The sequence below is a fragment of the Pipistrellus kuhlii genome, unplaced genomic scaffold (genome assembly GCF_014108245.1).
Source record: "Pipistrellus kuhlii isolate mPipKuh1 unplaced genomic scaffold, mPipKuh1.p scaffold_m20_p_13, whole genome shotgun sequence".
Classification (NCBI taxonomy): Eukaryota; Metazoa; Chordata; class Mammalia; order Chiroptera; family Vespertilionidae; genus Pipistrellus; species Pipistrellus kuhlii.
In genome coordinates, this window is record NW_023425438.1 from 34006811 (window position 1) to 34028014 (window position 21204).

Here is a 21204-nt window from a genome sequence, read left to right on the forward strand (position 1 = left end):
GCATGGGCATGTGGTGCAGCAACGTTGGGACAATAATGTAAACAAATTATTGCATTTTGTTCTATCTTATAAAATTCAGTAGAATAAGAAAGAATAAAATTTCTAAACTATGATTTTAGAGGAAATGTATAAAGTCACCTTTAAAAAAAATTAAGCATTCCATAACTTGCAGTAAAAAAAAAAAAAAAAAAAAAAAAAAAAAAAAAAAAAAAAAAAAAAAAAAAAAAAAAATCTGGCCTAAAATGAGAGGAAATGGAAACACAATTTGACATGAAGCCAGGAGTAAGGTTAGCACACAGAATGTATGTTGAGCTCTGTTCATAGTCAGCCATGGCGTAAAATTCAGCTTTTAAGTGTTTTAGCACAAGGGGGTGGGAATTCCAGATTTCTTTATTAGTGGTGGTAGGGGAGAACGTACTGGGTCAGTTCTGTTTTGGTTTACTATTAAGCATTGTTAAAAGCCCTCTGTGATTCTGTATTCTTTCATCAATTAAATAGGAACACCAACGATAACCAGAATTTCTATTTTGTCTTCAAGTGTTTCAAGTTTCTATTTTTGATTTTTAGAGAGAGTAGAAGGGGGAGAAAGAGGAAGAAAGAGAGAGAGAGAGAGAGAGAGAGAGAGAGAGAGAGAGAGAGAGAGAGAGAGAGAGAGGGAGAGAGAGAGAGGGAGAGAAACATCAACCAATCACTTCCAGTACATGCCTCAACATAGGTCAAACCCACAACCAAAGTATATGCCCTAACAGGGAATTGAACTGCAACCTTTTGGTATACAAGATGATGCTCCAACCAATTGAACCACCTAGCCAGGGCTTCTCAGTTTACTTTTAATGGTCATATAATCTTTATTTGTTAGTCTGACCTATTTATGCTGGCCCTAGAGAAAGATTCCAAAAATACTCTAAAATGCTAAAATGCTGAGCAAAGCTTAGTTCAGATGCAAATTGTAAGATGCAATGTGCTGATTAGGTCTGGTACAGATCCCAGATAAGCACTTCACCCAAACACACAAAAGTAAAGGATGTGTCCTGTATTTGAGAATCATTGTCCCAAACTTTAGCCTCTGACTTCAATTAGTTAACATTTTCAAAGAGCCTCAGCTCCCATAGAAGCATCTTATTCTTAAGAGGTAAATGAGCTCACTACTTACTTCTTTTAATTAGACAATGGGTTTAGAATGGCAAAAGAACTAAGGCTAACACCATTAAGTAAGCAATTGAAAGCAGCTGATTTTTCTAATCAGGCAGCAAAGAATCTCTTCTGTGTGACATCTCAAGCCACAGAAGCCATGTCTTTGAAAAAAGTCTTTTGTAGCAGAAGGTTCCCTTTTTTCTTTATTCCTCTTGGGGTTGTGGACTGTGGTTGGGGCAGAGGGGGAGGGTAGTGGGCAAGTGTTGGAAGCAGAATTGGTAGGGAATTAAAAAATCCATGAACAGTGTCAAAGAGGGGGAAAGATTTAAGGGCTACAAGGGAAATAGACACTTCCTCTCCCTGTGGATCTTAAATGGTTAGATTGAAAGCAATCTTCAAAGTATGCATCTTAATTTTTCTATTGGAAATAATTTCATGACTTTCAGTTGTAACCATTTTCCAGTTGCTTTTCATAACTCTGGGGCATTTTTTTAAAGTTATATTTAGCGATTTAATTTTTCTATTAGATGACATGATAATTACACATTTTGGGAAAGTAATTAGACGCTTTTTTATTTCTGACAAAGTATGAAGTACAAACTATATATGTGAATAAAACTAGCATCACTAATGGGTTTGTGGATATTTAATCAGTGTCTTAAAACCTTTCAGTAGTAGAGTTGTATCAAAAATAGTAAATGTTTTATTTGGCAAAACTATAAGATAATGAGTGGGGGGAAAAACACATAGTTTGAAATGGGTTCCTCTCAATCTTATGATGGAGATGGGAAGTAGTCTAGCCACTGATTGCCCATTGGAATCACCTGGGAAGCATTTCAATGAATAGGAGTGTCCATTTGGGGCTGTCACCTAGGCATCCATATTTTTTAAAAGCTTCTCCGACAATTTTAATTGGCATCCAGTATTCAGAACTACTGACCTAGGCCAATGGTCGGCAAATTCATTCATTAGTCAACAGAGCCAAATATCAACAGTACAACAATTGAAATTTCTTTTGAGAGCCAATTTTTTTAAACTTAAACTTTTTTTAAAAAATATATTTTATTGATTTTGTACAGAGAGGAAGGGAGAGAGATAGAGAGTTAGAAACATCGATGAGAGAGAGTCATTGATCAGTTGCCTCTTGCACACCCCCCCACTGGGGATATGCCCGCAACCAAGGTACATGCCCCTGACCGGAATCGAACCCGGGTCCCTTCAGTCCCCAAGCCGACGCTCTATCCATTGAGCCAAACCGGTCCCGGCTAAACTTAAACTTCTAATGCCACTTCTTCAAAATAGACTTGCCCAGGCTGTGGAATTTTCTGGAAGAGAACACTCAAGAGACCAAAGAGCCACATGTGGCTCGGGAGCTGCAGTTTGCTAACCTGTGACCTAGGCTATCCTCAAGTACACTTATCTCAAATATTGGGTCGGCAACTAAGTAATTGCGGATTTTTAAAAGAAAATCAAAGACAATTTTTTCATGGAACTAAATAACTTTATTCTGTAATGTATTGCCCATTTTGATCAATGACCTTTTGCCATATTTCAGGCAGCATCATAATCCCACGTTCAAAAAACTTCTGGTTTTTATTAGCAAAAAACTGAATCAGGTACGATTTGACATCATCATCATTATTGAAATTTTTACCATTCAAGGAGTTTTGTAAAGATCGAAACAAAAAGTAATCAGATGGTGCAAGGTCAGGACTATATGGTGGATGTGGCAAAACATCCCAACCAAGCTCCATTAATTTTTGCCGAGTGACCAAAGATGTGTGTGGCCTTGCATTGTCATGATGGAATACAACACCTTTTCGATTTGTCAATTCGGGCCGCTTTTCTTCAACTGCATTGTTTAATTTCGTTAGTTGTTCAATGTAGACATCAGAATTGATCGTTCGGTTGGGTGGTAAGAGTTCAAAGTAGACAATTCCTTTGTAATCCCACCAAACTGATAACAAAACCTTCTTTTGATGAATATCAGCTTTTGATGTTGTTTGAGTTGGTTCACCTGGCCTGCTCCACGATCTTTTCCGCTTGATATTGTTGTAAACAACCCATTTTTCATCGCCAGTTATCAGTCGTTTTAAAAATGGATCATTTTCATTACGTTTCTTTAGCAAATCGCAGCTGCTAATGCGTTGCGTTAACTGTGATTCTTTCAGTTCGAGAGGAACCCATGTATCGAGTTTTTGAACATAGCCAAGTTGTTTTAAGTGATTTTCAATGCATGTATGTGATACATGAAGCTTCTCTGCAATCTCACATGTTGTACTGTGACAGTCCGAATTGATTATTGCTTTGATTAGGGCGTCATCAACTTCAACTGGACGACCAGAGCGTTTTTCATCTTTGAGTGAAAAATCACCAGAACGAAATTTGGCAAACCAATTTTGACACTGCCGTTCTTTTAAGGCTTCGTCACCATAAACAGCACATAACTTTTTATGAGCTTGCGATGTGTTTTTCCCTTTGCGGAAATAAAAAAGCAAAATATGACGAAAATGTTCCTTTTGATTTTCCATTTTTCAACGAACGCCAAACGAAAACTACAAAACAGATCAAAAAACTTTTTTTACTGATTAACAGCTGAATAGCCAACTATCAAATAACAAAATGTGTTTTACATTTGTACTACGTCTGCAAACCTAAAAATTCAACTGAAGCCATATATGTGTGAGACCCGCAATTACTTAGCTGCCGACCCAATATTTAGTAAGCCCATTATTAATAAAATTGAGGTAAGAATTATGGAATATAATGAGTCTTACTGCACTCAAGGAGCTTATATTACAGAGAAGAATTCTTTAAAATGAAAGAAACAAATTTAGAAATGGCAACACTAAGAGTGAAATATAGTATAGAATTGGTTCTAAAGGTGTTCTTAGAAGCAGGAGAGCATGGCTAGAGAAAGCTTCTAGGAGACTGTGGGGCCCAATCTGGGCTTGTGAAGTGTGGAGGCTCCGGTAGCCAGCCTCCTGGTATTCACACCCTGTTGCTTTCATCTTGTTCTCCCTCTCTCTTGTTAGTATCTCTGTAGAAAGCCAGTTGTGAGGATATTCAGGCATGTTAGAGAGAGACCCATGTGGGGAGTAATGGAGGACTTGGCTAACAGACAACCACCATTGGAACAAGCTTATAATTCTTTAATGCCAATCAACTCTTGTGGTGACTGAAGCATCAGCTGACAGCTTGGCTGTCTCCTCCTGAGAGACCCTGAGCCAGAACATTTCAGGGCGAGAGTAGAAGACAAGGCTTTGGGAAGAACACAATGAGCGAAGGTATGGAGTGGGGCTGAAATGGTATATTAGGTATTCTGACTGGACACACAGGTATGTTGCCTAGAATGTGTGTGTGTTGGGGGCAACATACATGATTCAGGATATTCAAAGATTTACTAAATACTCAATGTGAAAAGGAATAAGAAGCCATGGAGCTTTTGTTTTATTTCTCCTCTTGACATTTTGGAAACTTGTTGTTTTTTTTAAACAATAATTCAAATTTAGAGAAGAAAATACTTTGTTGTTTATAAATTTATAAATTAGCAAGAGAAAAATCAGACCAATTTTGTATAAACATGAATAAAACTCTTATGAAAAAATGTTTAAATAGACAAAGAGTTTGAGTAGAATAGGATACTTGGAGGATCAGGTAAAATTCACCAATCACTAATAAACACTAAAATGAACAACCAACTTATAAATCATAGACAACTAAGTATGTGTTGGAGAGACAACAAAATCCCTTTCTTTACTAAGATTTGATTTCCAAACTGATTTCAATTCAGCTCAAATATATATACCAAAAGTTATCACATTAACCAACTTTTTTCAGACGATCATTGTTTCCTAAAAAGCATATAAATACTAAGTTGAAAGCTAAAGGGCAGCAGTTTTTCATTTTTCATGATGTTGTAATAAGAGCTGGATGGAATTTTATGAATGAAAATTCACCTGGTTTAAGTACAAGCTCACAACCTTCTTTTAGGGGTTGGAATGTTTTCCTAAAGAATTTTGCCTTAGGCAAGTCTCTGCTTTCAAATAAATCAGATCAAGTTCAATTTTATCAGTGTTTTACTTTTGGCTTGCTGTTTATTTTGCAAGTAAAACTCAAAATCAACAGTTGGGTTTAGGGTGAACATTAAGGAAATTTTGGCCACCCTGCTGGGCCTGCAATGAACCATTGTAGGGGAGCAATTTATTTGTTATTTTCCACATTTTTTCAGAAAAGTAGATAAAACATCTTGCATTCTATATTAAAACATTTTTTTTTTGCATTTTAAAACAACACACATTTTTAGTATATAAATTTCTGAATATCATAAAAATAGAAGGAATTGCTTTTAACTGTAGATTGTAATATTTCTAAGCAAAACATACGACTATTATATTTTTCCTTTCCTTCTGACATTTTGCTCTTTGTATATATATTTGGATGGTGTTATAAAGTTATGATTACTCAATATCTACAATTTTTATCCTGTTTCTCTTCCTACTTGGGATTTATTTCATTTATTCAACAAGTACTCATTGAGCAATAGCATACATCCTCATTTTATTTTAGTTTTATGCATATAATTTTAATGGCTGCATAAAATCTCATAAAGTACATTTATCATAGTTTATTTAACCAATTTTCTATTATTGGATATTTAGTTTCCTTTTATCACTTGATCTCTGTAACTTTTTTCTTTTAACTCTTAGCTTCTTTTCATTGGAAAAGTTACACATGGTAAATCCAAACAATAAAATGGGGTTTATATGAAAAATTTCCCTCACTTCCCAAACTTCCAGATTCCTAGTCTTCCCCTTTTTATCTGTTTCACATCTCCTCCATTGGAAAACATCTGTATATACACACTTCCTTTTTTCTTGTACAACTAGAAGCATGCTATGTACAATTTTTTTTCAGTGCTCTATGTAGCCTGTCCACCATTAACATTGTTTTGTTATAACATTGATGAGCAAAATGAAATCACTTCTGAGCTGGATGGAGCCACTGTCTGTGTGGGGTTTGCACATTCTCCAGTGCCTATGTAGGTTTTCTCCCGGGACGCCAGCTCCCTTCCGCATCCCAAAGATGCGCTCGTGAGGTAAACCTGCGAGTCTAATGGTCCCAGTCTGAGTGAGTGTGGGTGCGAGTGGGAGCACCCTGAGATGGAAAGGTGCCTGTCCGGGGGTGGGCTCCTGCCGGGCATACTAAGCTGTGGGGACAGGCTGCTGCCACCTGCAGCCCTGAACTGGAGTAAGCGGATTGGAAAATCAATCTCTTACTTGTTTTTATTCATCTTCATTAAGTGTGTGTATAGCTCACATTTATTTCAATGCTTAGTATGAGAAGTGTTTGGGGTCTTTATTTAGAAGTTTGGTGATGCCCCTGTGCAGTAGGAACCTGACTCTTATTTATATCAATTGGCTTATAGTAAAATTGATTTTGGTGCATGCAGTTTCTTTTAAAGTTAGTTTCCAGGAAACTATGGAGGACACTGAGGACTTACTGTGTCTTATTTTTCATTTTTATGTTAACAATATGGAATTAGTTTTTATTTTGCAAGTGCCTCCTGGTATTCTGCTGTTCTAGCATTAGCTTAATCAGTTCTTTATTGACATTTACCTAGCTTGTTAGGATTTTTTTTTTTTTTCTGGTTCTCTAGCCCATTGCATTGGCTAGTTAGTATAGATTAAACAATGTTAAATTGTTCCTGACTTTAATAGAATATATCTAGTTTTCCAACATTAAGCAAGATCCTAGCTTTTGGCTTTAGATAGAAATTAATGTTAAGGAATTATCTATCTATAATTATGTTAAGAGATAAAAATCAAGAATGGATGTTATATTTTAGTATCTATGGAAATAAATGCATTTTCTCCTTTGATCTAGTAATTAGTGGAAGGATATTAGTCAAGTTCTTTGAATCAAGTCATTTCTGTATTCCTGGGATGAATTTAGGTAATAGAGTTCTAATTATACTGTATATACAATTTGTATCATTTATTTTCATCTTAAACAACAAAATCTTTTATAATCTTACTTTAAGTCCTTTGTAAATATTATTTTACTTTCCATCTAGCAGATACATTATGTTTCTCTTAATCACCTTTCTATTGTTGGGTATTTAATTGATTTCTATTTCAAGCTATTCTGAACAATGGGAAAATTAAGCATTAAAAAAAAAATGTATGCAATGTAAGACAGATATAAGCCTCAGTCCAGCCTTAAGGGTTTTAACATTTAATCCGAACCTCCATATCTCTATGGTGGGAAACCCTGCGTGCACTCCAGTGTGTCTTTGACGATCCTCTGGGATCCTCTGCAGTTGCATCTAGTTTGGATTTTTAACTTTTGCTGAAATTTGATCTCATCTATATCTGATCTCTCTTGGAAACTCCCTTTTCTTCCTTTTGATGACTCAACAGAGATAAGAACCTTTTTTTTAAATTCTCCAAAAACAGTCCAAACTATCAAATATAGTTATGTATAATAGACGTTTTTGGTGGTTGGTGAGTATTTACACTGAGGTATAGCACAACAGATAAGATTAATATCAGACATTCACGTTCTTAAAAGTCCTTTGGCTATTTGTGCTACTGAGAACTTCTCATTTTGTGACTTTTTCCTGAACGTTATCTTCCTCCTTCTCTTTTCACCCCTGGACTTCCCAGGGGTGAGATGTCTCTCTCGCATGTCTGTCTTTGAAAATTAAAAATCCTTCCCATTTTATTATGCAGAGCGAGTCAATGCTCTCTTTATTTCCCCTTACCTCACAATTGCGATATCTCAGGCCTGTCTTTCACCAATTGAAATGACCCTTCAAATTTTTGTTTTTAATCAAGAAGCAGGTCTCTCCTAAGGACTGCCCTGTTGGATTTTAACCTACTGCCTCTTTTCCCACCAAACCCTCTCCAGAGGTGCTGATCAGTGTAGAACACAATCCTATGTCTTTAACGGGATGAGTCAGATAATGCAGCATCAATACTTGGGTGGCCTGCCCTCCTGTATTTTTTAAGACTTCTGATGATGTGGTAATTACCTGCCTTTTCTGCCAATGGGAGAATTAGATCGTTGGGATCCCAACATGATGTGTCTGTCAGCAGCATTGATTCAGCATCGCTGAATGCCAAGGTTTTCTCTGATTTGAAAAACGGGAGGATTAATTGATCAGTGTCTTTCACCTCCTCTCTCTCCCGTTTTTAATTCCCTCCATATTGCTGCTTTATGTTTCCGCTGCGTGCTTTATTCTCTATGGGAGACACTATGGCGCAGAGGGTGGGAGCTGGGAGGGTTGGACAAGGTGTAAAGGTGTATTCATCCCTTCCTTTAGACACTAATCTAAGCTCTATTTTGCTTAGAAATCTTTTGATCAGTGCCAAATGTCTTAGGACCTCTTCCTCCCTCCACTTTTGTCTTATAAACCTCCCAGCCAAGCATACAGTGCTCTGTGGCTCCCACTGGCCTCACAGGACTGTCGCTCATTAGATTATGTTTGTCCTCTTTATATTTAGAGTTTTAGGCATAGGCATGGCAGTCCCTGTGTAATGCGTGTTTAAGTACAAATATTAAATTGAGAACAGAACAGTGAATGCCCTCTATCTATAAACAGCAACAGTTTGATGTTCAGACTCTGGATGTTGATTTGTCTCTGAGCTCATAATGATGCAGGTGAGATTTTCCTTAAATGTCTTCAATAGGACTTTGAATCTATCTTGTCTCCCTTATGGCTAGTAATCATCATCATTGTCCTGCTCCTCAACTCCCACCACCCTTCTCTCTTGTCTTTCTAGCATTCACCCTCCCTCCTGCCTGGAGTTAGTGGATGGGGAATGCTAAGCTGAGCTCTAAGAGAGGTCAAGGGCAGAGAGGGCATCATGTAGTGAGAATTGAAGTCACAGAAGCAGGTGATATGAGGAGTAAGTGTGAAGAAAAGAGGGTTATGAGTCAAGATTGTGTATATTGTTGAATGGGGAGAGGGGAAAACCTTAGAGTTATCAGAAAAGGAACAATCTAATTATATAGGAGTAATATTATATTTAATAATATTCTCAGATTCATGCCAACACTGTGTGCTCCCGACCCTAATATGTAATGAGAGGAAAAAACTGCACTCTAGGCACTCTTCACTGAAATTATTAATTTGATATAAATACAACATATATGAATGAAGCTCTTATTTATATTAATTGGAGACAGAGGTGTATTAAATCCAAAGATAAACTTCATTTTCATTTATAATTCCAATCCACCTGCACTACGTTTTTCTCCAGGACATACAGAAAAGTAAGTTGTCAGTACTCCTCTTGTTCTTCTATGTCTTCGGTGAAGATACAACTTACAGTAAACTGATTATCATGTGAGTTGACCTGAGGACACAAGAGAAGCTAGTAATCAAGATATTAGCAATTCAGATGTGGAGTGATAGTTTCCTGAAGTGTGATTGATTACTGAGTTGTCTCACTGAGTTGGCTCTACGTTCCAAGATCGTGCATTTAAATTTGGGTGTCATCACTTATACACAAGTCCTTGGAACCAAGGAAGTTAACCTCACTGAGCCTTTACTCTTCTCTGAGAGAGAGATAATAACGGGGCCTACCTCCTAGAGATGTTATAAGGAATGAATGAGATGATCCATGCAAAGTGCATACTTGGCACACAGTTAGCACTGGGTAAATATAAGCCATTGCTATGACATAGATGGTGATTAAGTAGAGTCTAGCTGTAATCACAGATGCTCAAGCTAAAGACTTGATGCATCCTTAACCCTGCCCTGGCTCACCACTTAATCAAATCTTTGACAATGTCCTGTCTTTCTTATTTCAATGAAAGTTCCAAATCCATTCACACTCCTAGAAGCACAACTCATTTTTTTTTTTTTTGTATTTTATGGAATAAATAAGTGAGGTGTGACCCACCCTGTGCCCAACCACTGTCATCTCTCTCTTGGCCCAATGCAACTGCCTCTTCACAGGTTCCTTGCTTCCTGCTTCCACCTTTGTCCTCTTCAGTTCATTCCCCAAACTGTAGCCAGAATGAACTTTGAAACTATAAATCCTATCAAGTGTGGGCACTTATAAACTGTTTGCTATTTCTCTCTGTTCTTAGAATAAATCCAAACTCAGCCCCATGTCCTACAAGGCCTGGCTTAAATAGACTTATGTCTCTCTTCCTAGCTTCATCCTTTCCCACTATCCTCTTTGCAGCCATATGACCACATTTTGGTTCCTTGTCTGCATTAAGCTCTTTCTTCAGGCATTTGCTCTTCTCTCAGCTGGCATGGTTCTTTTTCCCCTTCTTTGAATAGTTGGCTCATTATAATCATCAGGTCTCTGTTCAAGTGTTGCCTTGCAGAGAATTCTCCTCCATCTGTTCTATGCAAGCTGGCTGCTCCCAAGAATTGTTATCTCATTACCTGGCTTATTTTCTCCATGGCATTCACTTCATCACAACCCCGAATTATAATCGGCATTTTTTGTTGTTGTTTTATTGAACGCTGTACCTCCCACTAGACTGTCAGCTTTAAGAGAGGACTCCTATTATTTTGTTGGATCCCCAGTTGAGGCATGCAGGAGGCAGCCAATCAATGATGTTGCTCTCTCATCAGTGTTTCTATCTCTATCCCTCTCCCTTCCTCTCTCTAAAAAATAAATAAATAAATAAATATATATATATATATATATATAGATAGATAGATATATAGATATATAGATATATAGATATATATAGATATATAGATAGATATATATATATATTTTTTTTTTGAGAGAGAGAGAGAGAGAGAGAGAGAGAGAGAGAGAGAGAGAGAGAGAAAGAAAGAGAGAAAGAGAGAAGGAGCAGACACCTGAGGAACCTTACACAAGTCTAATCTTCACAAATATTTGGGGCTGATTCTGAGAGTCATAAATTGTGACTTGTAGTAGCTGAAATGCGGTGTCTGAATAGCAGTTGTAACAAACAAATCAGGTTTTATTGTTTCTTATAATATTTTAATTCTAAAAATAAATAAAGGGGGGGGGACTTGCCTGATATTAAAACTTCCTTGGAGATAAAGTCTATTAGAGCTCCCAGTTCCAGACAATAGAGAGATGCCATTTTTCTCCTTGAGTGTTTATGCAAGGTCAGCAAAATTCAAATAAAGCAACATTTTAAAAGATGTGTCTTCATAACTGTTTATTTTCCTCCTACTGAATTCCTAATCAAGTCCATATTTGGACTGCTGTATTTATCTTAATCACTTGTCAGAACCCTTGTTTTCCAATATTAACTGCTATCAGAGGATGGAGAAGAGATATCAATTAAACTTTGCTCATGCTTGCCCCTTTTGGGGATTTCATGCTTCCCTTCTCAGTTGTCATAAATGCAGATCCCTTCAGGGGATCCTGCCTGGTAACACCTGTCATCTCTGCTTCCCTCAATGAGGTTGTCACAGGCGCACCTAGTTTTTGAGCTTTTCCTCTATAATTAATTTCCTTGAGTCACTGAATAACTTTATCTACTTCCTGAATAAACTTCTCATTTTCTCTGATATCTTTATTTGCAATAAGTCAACCAGAATTGAGCACCTCATGTCTTTCCCCTTCACCGGTGCTGACATAATTTCTTCTGACTCATGCTTGCTCACTGCGTGCTGGCTGAGGCCCTCTGCAATGGCTTGTTTAAACACTTACATGCTAGATTATTTACCTGCTGGGTTAATTGTACTTCACTTGATGCTTCAAACTTTTTTTTATCATTGGAGTGCTATTCTCTAAATATATCTTTCTCTTAATCTTAGTGACTCAAGACAAATATTTACCTTATTTCCTTGATTTTAAGATGCATTACCCCCCCCCCCCACCCTCCTCCCTTCACACACACATTTTCACATCTTTTGCAACCAGAATGTGGTAGGTTCATCATCTACATGGGATGTAGTGTTTTCGTGACAGGCTCTTTGTCTTACAGTGAATGGCTTCTGAGACTCCTAGAGGTAGGCTGAGTCAAAGTACTAGTACATTAAACTTCGTTATGTGTTTGAGACACTAATGAATTACTGTTACTCCTTTTTTTGCTTTCCTCCTCAGCTATCAGGCTTTTTGGTGGGGGGGAGAGGGGAGGGGAGAAAGGGCTTTGCCTTTGGTTTAGGCCTGAGCTCTTATTGTTTGGTACTTTTGACTCCATTTCCTTTTTGTGGTTGCCTTCAACTGGGTATTAGAAAGTAACTAATGCTGGGGACTCTCTCTGCTTTGCACACATCTATCATCTTCTTTCTTCTTTAAAGACTGCACACACATGTCTTTTTAAACTTTTGGCCATTTGTTTTTTTCTTAAATTATTTGCCTTGAGTCTATGGACAAGTCTTTTACGTTGCACTTTATCAAAAACTTTGTGGAGGTCAAGGGTGGATCATATATACTACTAAACACTATTTTCTTTGTCTTGTCTCTCATACATTTTCATAGAATTTTAACTGAGGAATCCCTTCAGCTCCAGGGTCCTCTGTGTGTTCACCTTTCAAAATCTAAAAGCATCTTTATTAGATAATTTAAAACTCCTTTAAAAAATCAAAACATGTACTGGACACAAACATATTTCCAGATAAAAAATGAAAGTTTGATTTTATGCCACTAAATTTTGGGTTTGTTTGGTTCTCAACCATAGTAACTGGAACACCTCCCCTTGGAATCCAACCGGCCTCTTGACTTGCTTTAGTCAATAGAATGAAGAGAAAGTGACAGTGTGCCTGTTGAACCTAAGGCTCAAGAGGACGTGCCTATTTCCACTTACATGTTCTGTCTCAGCCATCAAAGAGAATATGCCTATTAGCCTGCTGTAGGATGAGAGGCATGTGGAGCATTCTTGAGTCATCCCAGCTGAGACCAGCCTAGATCAGCCAACAATCAGCCAAAATCTAGACATGAAGCAAAACCACCTAGCTAACAACTCCAGAGAAAGGAACAACAAAAAAATGTGTGTTGTCAAGTGTCACTAAGGTTTTATGGTTCTTGTTGTTTTTTAAAATATATTTTTATTGATTTCAGAGAGGAAGGGAGAGAAATAGAGAAATAGAAACATCAATGATGAGAAAGAATCATTGATTGGCTGCCTCCTGCATACCCCACACCAGGGATTGAGCTGGCAACTTGGGTATATGCCCTGACTGGGAATTGAACCTTGACTCATAGGTTGATGCTCAACCACTGAGCCATGCCAGCTGGGCTGGTTGTTTGTTAATTAGCATTATTGTCACTGGAGATAATCAAAACACCACTTTAAAAATCTAAAAATTAATTTTGCAATCCCCTTTTACCTGATATTCCTATGTATTAACTGCCTTATATCAATACCTTTCTTTTCAGCAAGACTTCAATTAGGTATCTACTGACTCTTTTTCCACTTCTTCACCTCCTACTCTTTCCTCAACTTAATCTTTCTGATTCCTGTCCCCATTACTACACTGAAACTGCTGTTTTCAAAGTCAACAATTACTCTCATAATGCCAAATCTGGTATACCTTTTTGCTTTATCATCTTTTGGATCCTTCGGCACCACTCAATATTTGACCATACTGCGTTTTCAAACACATTTTTCTTTTATCTTCGGAGGTACCTCAGGCTTTCATTCGACTTCTTTGGATGATTCCTCTTGTCTCCTCTGTGGTTAGTTCATTTATTCATTCATTTTTTAAAATCTATTGAGCAACTACTTTGTTTCAAGCATTTTTGGGGGGATGAAACAAAACAAAATTCTTGTCTTTGTAGGTCTTATGTTCTAGTGAAAGGAGAAAATAAGCAAGTAAACAAGTAAATATAAATATCACCAGGTAATAAATTCTATGGAGAAAAATAAAGCAGAGGAAGGGGGACAGGTAGTGATGGGGATGGGATTAGTGCTATTATTTTAATTAAGGTGGCCAGTGAGGTCCTCACTGAATGAATGACATTTGCATAGACATCAGAAGAACACCACGGAGTGAGCCAGAGAGGATGAGGCATCCCAGGCCAAAGGAACATCTGCAAATGTCCTGACTCAGCACTGTGGTTAGCATGTCCCTTGACCTCTTGTTTGTTTATTCCTATCCTTTTATGTTCATTTTCAAATCAACTGCTTTTTACATTGAAAGTTTAATTAAAAACCCAAGAATAATAAATAATCCTTTGAAAACAAACATCTCATTTTGACAGTTTATCAGGTCATAAGGACAGATATGCCTTTCACATATTACCTTCTGGAGCATGGCAGCTGACTCCTGCATAAAGGCTACTTACTACCTATCTTTTCAACGTTGATTCTGCAGGGCTCAGTTTCAGTCCCTTTCTCTCTGCACGCATCCCTTGGGTGAGTTTTTCCTCTCTGCACGCATGCCTTACGTGCACTTTTTCATTTCCAGTTTTATTTATTTTTTTAAATCTTTATTGTTGAAAGTATTATATATGTCCCCTTTCTTTCCCCATTGATCCCTTCTAGCCTGCCTCTGCCCCCAACTCAGGCCTTTACCACCCTATTATGTATAACATAATATATATGTTATACAACCCATGCATACATAACCATGCATGCATACATAACCCATGCATATATAACCACTAGAGGCCCAATGCACAAAATTTGGTCACAGGTAGGGGCCCTAGGCCTGGCCGGCAATCAGGGTCTATTGGGCCCTTCCAGCTGCCAGTGGGGACTTCCTTTGTTCCACCCCTGGTGGTCAGCACACATCATAGCTAGTGATTAAACTCCCCATCTCCCAATTGAACTCCCCAGGGGACACTTTGCATAATACACACACACACACACACACACACACACACACACACAAATTTTTTGGTTGATCACTTCCCAACCACTTGCCGCCCCCCCGCGCCCCCCCCCTTCCCCCCCCGTCTGAGATTATGCAGTTTGTTCTATGCTTCTATGTCTCTGGATCTATTTTGTTCATCATTTTATCCTCATTTCCATTTTTAAATACTGTCTATATGCTAACGATGCTTAAGTTAACATGTTTAATTAAGGTCTTCTATGCTTCAGATACAAATATTCAACAGTACCCTTGATATCTCCACTTAAGTATCTCAAACTTACCATATCCAAAGATAACTATTATTTTAATTTAAAATTTTTATTGTTGACACTATTGCTGATGTCCCCCATTTCCTCCACCTTTGCCCACCTCCACCCATTCCCTACTTGCCCCCTTCCTTGGCCCTCACCACACTATTGGCTGTGTCCATGGACTATGGATACATGTTGTTTAGCTAATCCCTTCACCTTCCTTTATCCTTAAATAATGTATCCCTTCCTTTTTGACATTTGCCAGTCTGGAGAATTCTTTTTTATACCAATTTCCCCCAAACTTAACTCCATCTTTCCAACATTTTCTGTCTTTGGAAAGAGCCATCTATTCAATTTCTCAAGCTCTAAGTCTAGTGTCCTTCTTGATTCCTCCACTTTACATATATCCCAAGTTCAACTCATTAATCTTTTAGACTTTTTGCCCAAAACATATCTTAAATCCATCCATCTCTATCTTTACTTCTCCCAACCTATGTGAAGCCACCAATATTAAGTGCCATATTCATGATATTCATAGCAGCTACATAATATAAAATAGTAGCCAAAGCTGGTTTGGCTCAGTGGTGGAGCGTCGGTCTGTGGACTGAAGGGTCCCAGGTTCGATTCAGGTCAAGGGCATGTACATTGGTTGCGGGCACATCCCCAGTAGGGGGTGTGCAAGAGGCAGCTGGTTGATGTTTCTCTCTCATCGACATTTCTATCTCTCTATCTCTCTCCCTTCCTCTCTGTAAAAAATCAATAAAAATATTAAAAAAAACACTGTATACAAAAAATAATAATAAAATAAAGTAGTAAAGGTGGATCTACACTGTATCATCACACAAACCTATATAACTGACTTTAATTTAAGATAAAACAAACCTCGTAAAAAGCTCATTATACATAAATAAATACGATGGCAAGTTTGATGTTTATAACTACTAGCTTGGTGTTTAGCTTACAGAACTGTATTTTATCTATGATATTGGATGTATTCCTATATCAGCTTAAAACGTAAGAAGAGGAATATTTCAGGTTAAGAAATATTCAGAAAATTGGAAACAACTCAGTACTTTTACCAAAGTCACTTTAACATCTATGATATTAACATTTTTATGTGTTCTAAGATGAGGTTGACAATCCTGGACCATTCTCACTCTAGACTAGTTTATTAAATTATTAGACTCCTGGCTTTTACAGTGTAGATAGAGACTTTTCAGGAATAACTATTATTTTAATAGTGATTCATTGTGCTAAAACTTGGTATTTAAATTTATAAATAAGATCACAGCTACCGACCTCTTTCAGTGAAGAAAATAACAAAAGGAGTTAGCAACTCATTCTGAGAGTCCACCTAAATCAATTAGGATGTTAAATCCATGCATAAAATAATGCTTAATAAAACTGCTTTAAAGGGGAAATTGTCTCACTTTAAATTGAATGAATACATAGGATGACACGAGGTTACTGGATTACTGCTATGAGGCTCTAAGACACCAGACTCAGGCATTGCTAATAGTTCAACAGTAATTGGAATATTAATAGGATGTGTCATTCTGATTATATAGAATATGCATCAGAGTATTTTACCTAACTCTTCTGGATTGATTGGAGAGTGGCTGAGAATAATCTGATTGTCGCTTCTCTCAGTCTGAGAGCCCCATTTCAGAATGCTTACTTGCAAATTCTATTTAAGGACATATTCAAAATAAAATCGATGCATTTGTAACCCAATTAGCTGGTATCTATTGATTCATATTCCAGATATTCAGATTGCATAGCATTCCTGTTTTCACTAACTCCCTGTAAATATTTTCTGGGTGGCATACTGGTTAATCCTCTGGTCTTTCTTCCCCAATGAACTGAGCTAACAACTATGTAAGTCATTACTGGAGTACTGTCCATTCCAGTTTTCTCCTGGCCAATACATGTTAATGAGACTTCAAACTTCTATTTACCACTAAATATCGGCCACATCCTGGGCTCCATACATCCTTACATAATGGGTTTAGTGTCTAAAAATAAAGAGAACCTTGACCTTTGAACCGTTGGCTGTTTACACTGCAGGGTATAAGTCAGAGGTCAAGGGTTCACTGAAGCCACACTGTAGACGTGTAACCCCTTCAGGCATGTGGACCCAGTCACCTGTTCTCCGTATGCCCAGCTTGAAGAAGGGCAGGTGGCCTATCACTTTGCCACAAATTTACCCACCAGTTTTCTTATAAAAAGAAAAGAAAAAGAAGTCAGGCCATATGTTCTTTCAGCATTTTCCTGACTTAGAAAAATATTTGGAGTATTTGTTATGCGTTTGAGAATGGTCATAGCTCTCTAATTATGTCAAGCACATTGGCTAACTTTGCTCTCAAAACAGTAAAATATTCCTTAACTCGTGGAGACATGGCAAAGCTCAACGCTGAGGCTCTGAGGCAGATATCGGCTTAAAGATGTTAGAGGCTTTCAGACTGAGGCTCTGGCTCTCCGGGCTGGCTTGGGAGGTCATTGATTTACTCCTTCCTCAGAGGTGGAGCGAGAGGACCGGGGAGATGGGTTTAATTAATCTTAAATATCTCTGCAATTTAAGAATTGTAAGCCTGGAACAGTTCCTGTACTAACATGATTAGCAAATATTGACTTTTGAATACAATAATAATGTGTCATCTGAAACCCTTGATAAGTAACTTAAGTACTTCCTTAGCTTGCATCTTATTAAATTAGATGAGGTATGGTTGGGGCACATTACACAAAGACATTGAAATGAAAAATCAGACCTAAGGGCTTTAACATTGATTTTAAGAGAGCTAAAAGTCGCAAAGAAAACATATATGCTTCAGTTCTGTAACCTAGGAATGTGAGCTGTCTATTTTCTCTAGATGGATTTTTTAAAAGTATGTAATAATTTTCATGGTGCAACTGTAGTAAACATTCACAATTGGTGACCTTTTTGACAGCTGTAATCAATCATCAGATTATGTATGATGACCATATAATTTTAGTTTTATGGAAGGTTAACTTACACAGATTACGAACGTTTGATGTTAAAATACAGAAGAAAGAGCCGTGTCACACTAGTGTGCCTGGGAATACGGTCAGGGTAATCCACCCCACTCCCTTCATAAGGTTTAACTTAAAAATGTGTACAACAAGTCAGCTAGGAAAAGAGTTTAAAGATGTGATACCAGTCAGCTGCAACCTGACAAATCTCACAGTATTGATTGGTTTTCAAAAGCCGAATGGCATATGGACCCTACTTGCAATAGAATTGGAATGAGGGGAGGAAAGCCACCGAGTGTCATCAAAGCAAATGGTCTGTGAATGTTGCTTCAAAGCTCGTCATCAGTTGCCAGGGTATTTGGCCACACCGCTTCTCTGGAGGGGAGGGTCTGACAAAACGCACGGCTTGACAAGAAGATACCAGCTCAAATAGCAGGACACATTCATTCTTGCTTGATGCATGGAATTAATTAGGGGATTAACATCTCATGAAATGTTGCCAGCTTTTTATCCTTCTCCTTTAAAACAAAAACAAAACAGAAAACAGAACTAGGTCCCAGGATTTTCTGTTCTCTAATGAAGTTAAGAAATGGACTTGTCTTTAAATGGTGCTCGAGTAAAAAGAACAATTAGAAATATTTTGCTAGCAGGTGATCTCTTTTAGGAATTAATTAGTTCAGGGAACAATCTTTATCATACAACCTACCAGGGAGAATAGTGCCACAGTAGGCAGATCAGAAGGTGTCCAAGAATAGGCTTTGAACAATATCATGCACATGTTTTTGCATATCTCTACACATCCATGTAGTACAAACATACAGGTGTGCATGTCCGCATCTTGACAGGTGTAGGCTGTAGAAATTTGCTCTGGCTTCCTTGGAGATATTTATTCCCCCTTAGCCAGAATGATTCAACTTCTGCTGATTAGTGATCCATTAGTTAGCTTGAAGGCAGCCAACAGATTTTACTGATCATAATTTATCATTAAAGCAGAGAAATGCTTTTGGTATTTAAATAATGTATGCAGATAAATTCACTCATATTTTTTTAATTACCCACCTGTACCAATCTTGAAAGAATCTGTTCCCTACTCAAAGTTTGCTGTCTGAGGAAAATGTCAAAGTTAACCAAAAAAGGAAAGCCCTTCTCCATGGTTGCATTGACTTCCACAAAATATCTGATATGTTTCTGGTTACATTGATAGTCCTTAAAAAACCTGAAATTATTTCCCCATTGGCCATTGAAGATGGAGGTCCTAACTTGCAAAATATGATCCCTCTCTCATTTCTTTAGCAAAGATTTCAGACTCCAGTAGGGGTGAATTGGAGTCCTCAGAGCTCACTGCAAAACTGCAGGGGGAAATGAGAATAGTCTTCTTCTATAATATTCCTTATAGAGAAATATAAATAGAGAACAATCTAGAAAAATGTCATATTTCTTAGGCTGCCCTAAAGTCAGATCTTCTTGCTGCTGTCACTGTACCGAGTCTGCCTAAAAGGGCACTTAGCATTGAGGCATTTGGTAAATACTGCTTTATTGTGCTTCCTCCTCCCTCCCGGGTGTTCTGAAGAGATGAATAATAAGTGTGAACAGGAAGAACAAGTTTCCAATCTTGTCAAATTAATTAGACTGGTGTAGACTGAAGTGAGTTTTGCTGTTAGGTAAGTTGAAAACATGTAAAGAAAACCATCCAAGCAATTTGAAAGGATTTGAAGAGAGCAAAATGTCCCCATGGATTTTTGTGTATTTGTGTGAGAGGTATTATATATGTGAATAATTGTGTTGGGTATCAATGTGTATCACAATCTGCATTGGCATACTAGTCCATGTGTTTATGCAACACATGCATGGCAGGCCAGTTGAAAAAGAGAAGCAACAATTCAAATAATACCCATTTAATTAAAAAATAAATAAACAGGAATAGAGCTGACCCTTCTACATACAGAAGTACACCTGGTTCTGTACTAAACATTGCATTAGGTGAGCTTATTAAGAGATTCATGAAAGCAGAGGGAGCAATGCAATTTGATTGCTGTTTTACCAAGTTCCAGTTGGGTGCCTTGAGTCACAGGCCTCATATAAGTGAAGACACAGGAGAGAGGGAGAGAGAGAGAGTTCCATGGGCAGTAAGGTGCTCTTCTGAATGCAGGAACTCTTGGGTCATTTGGGCTAATTTTAAATGACCTTTTGAGGTACATTTTCTTATATTTCATTCTGGAAAATTGATTTTGGTAATTGAAGTAATCAATTTGTGTATCTATAGCGCATCGACTGCTTTGCACCACTTCCTCTAAGCAGGCTGATCATGATGCAAATTGATGTTTTCATAGCCCGTTCCAAAGGGGCCGGCTGCAGCTGCCCTCTGCATCCCGGTCAAGAGAGGTAGTTTACCCACACGAGCACATGACTGAGGTCCACTGAATTATTTTAAACCTTACTAAACCAAAGGATGTCCTGAATCACCAATAAAGATTGGTACATGATTTTCTTTTTGCCAAGGACACAAGGACCTGAATCTGTGTTTCATTTATCCAGCCTTTCCCTAGACCTCCCTCCATCTCCTTTTTACAAAAACAAACAATCCATTTCTGTCTCCATGCATATCACTCTCTTTAACTCCATTTTTTTTTTCTTTTCACTAGTTCCTTTCCACTCTACCTAGCAGTAACCAGTGTTGATGGACCACTTTCCAGGCTCTCTTCTGTCAAAAGGATGAGAATCTATAATTATCAAAGGTCTTTCTTCTCTGCTGCTTAATATCCCATCCTGCTGCATCTTGGGTAAAACCACACAGCCAAATCCAAACAATGCTTCCCCACCGTCAACTGATGCTCCCATGTGTTTTTATTTTTTTCTTCTTTTCTTCTCTCTCTCTCTCTCTCTCTCTCTTTTTTTTATTCACAGGAGAGAGGAAGGCAGACTACCCTGCATCTGGGTCAGAATGCTGGGTTTGATTTCTCATGTAACCCATGAAAATGCCTCCTGCAATGTGATGACTAAAAACCATCTGGCTACTTGCTTTGGCAGGTGGCACCATGATAGCTCAAAGATCTC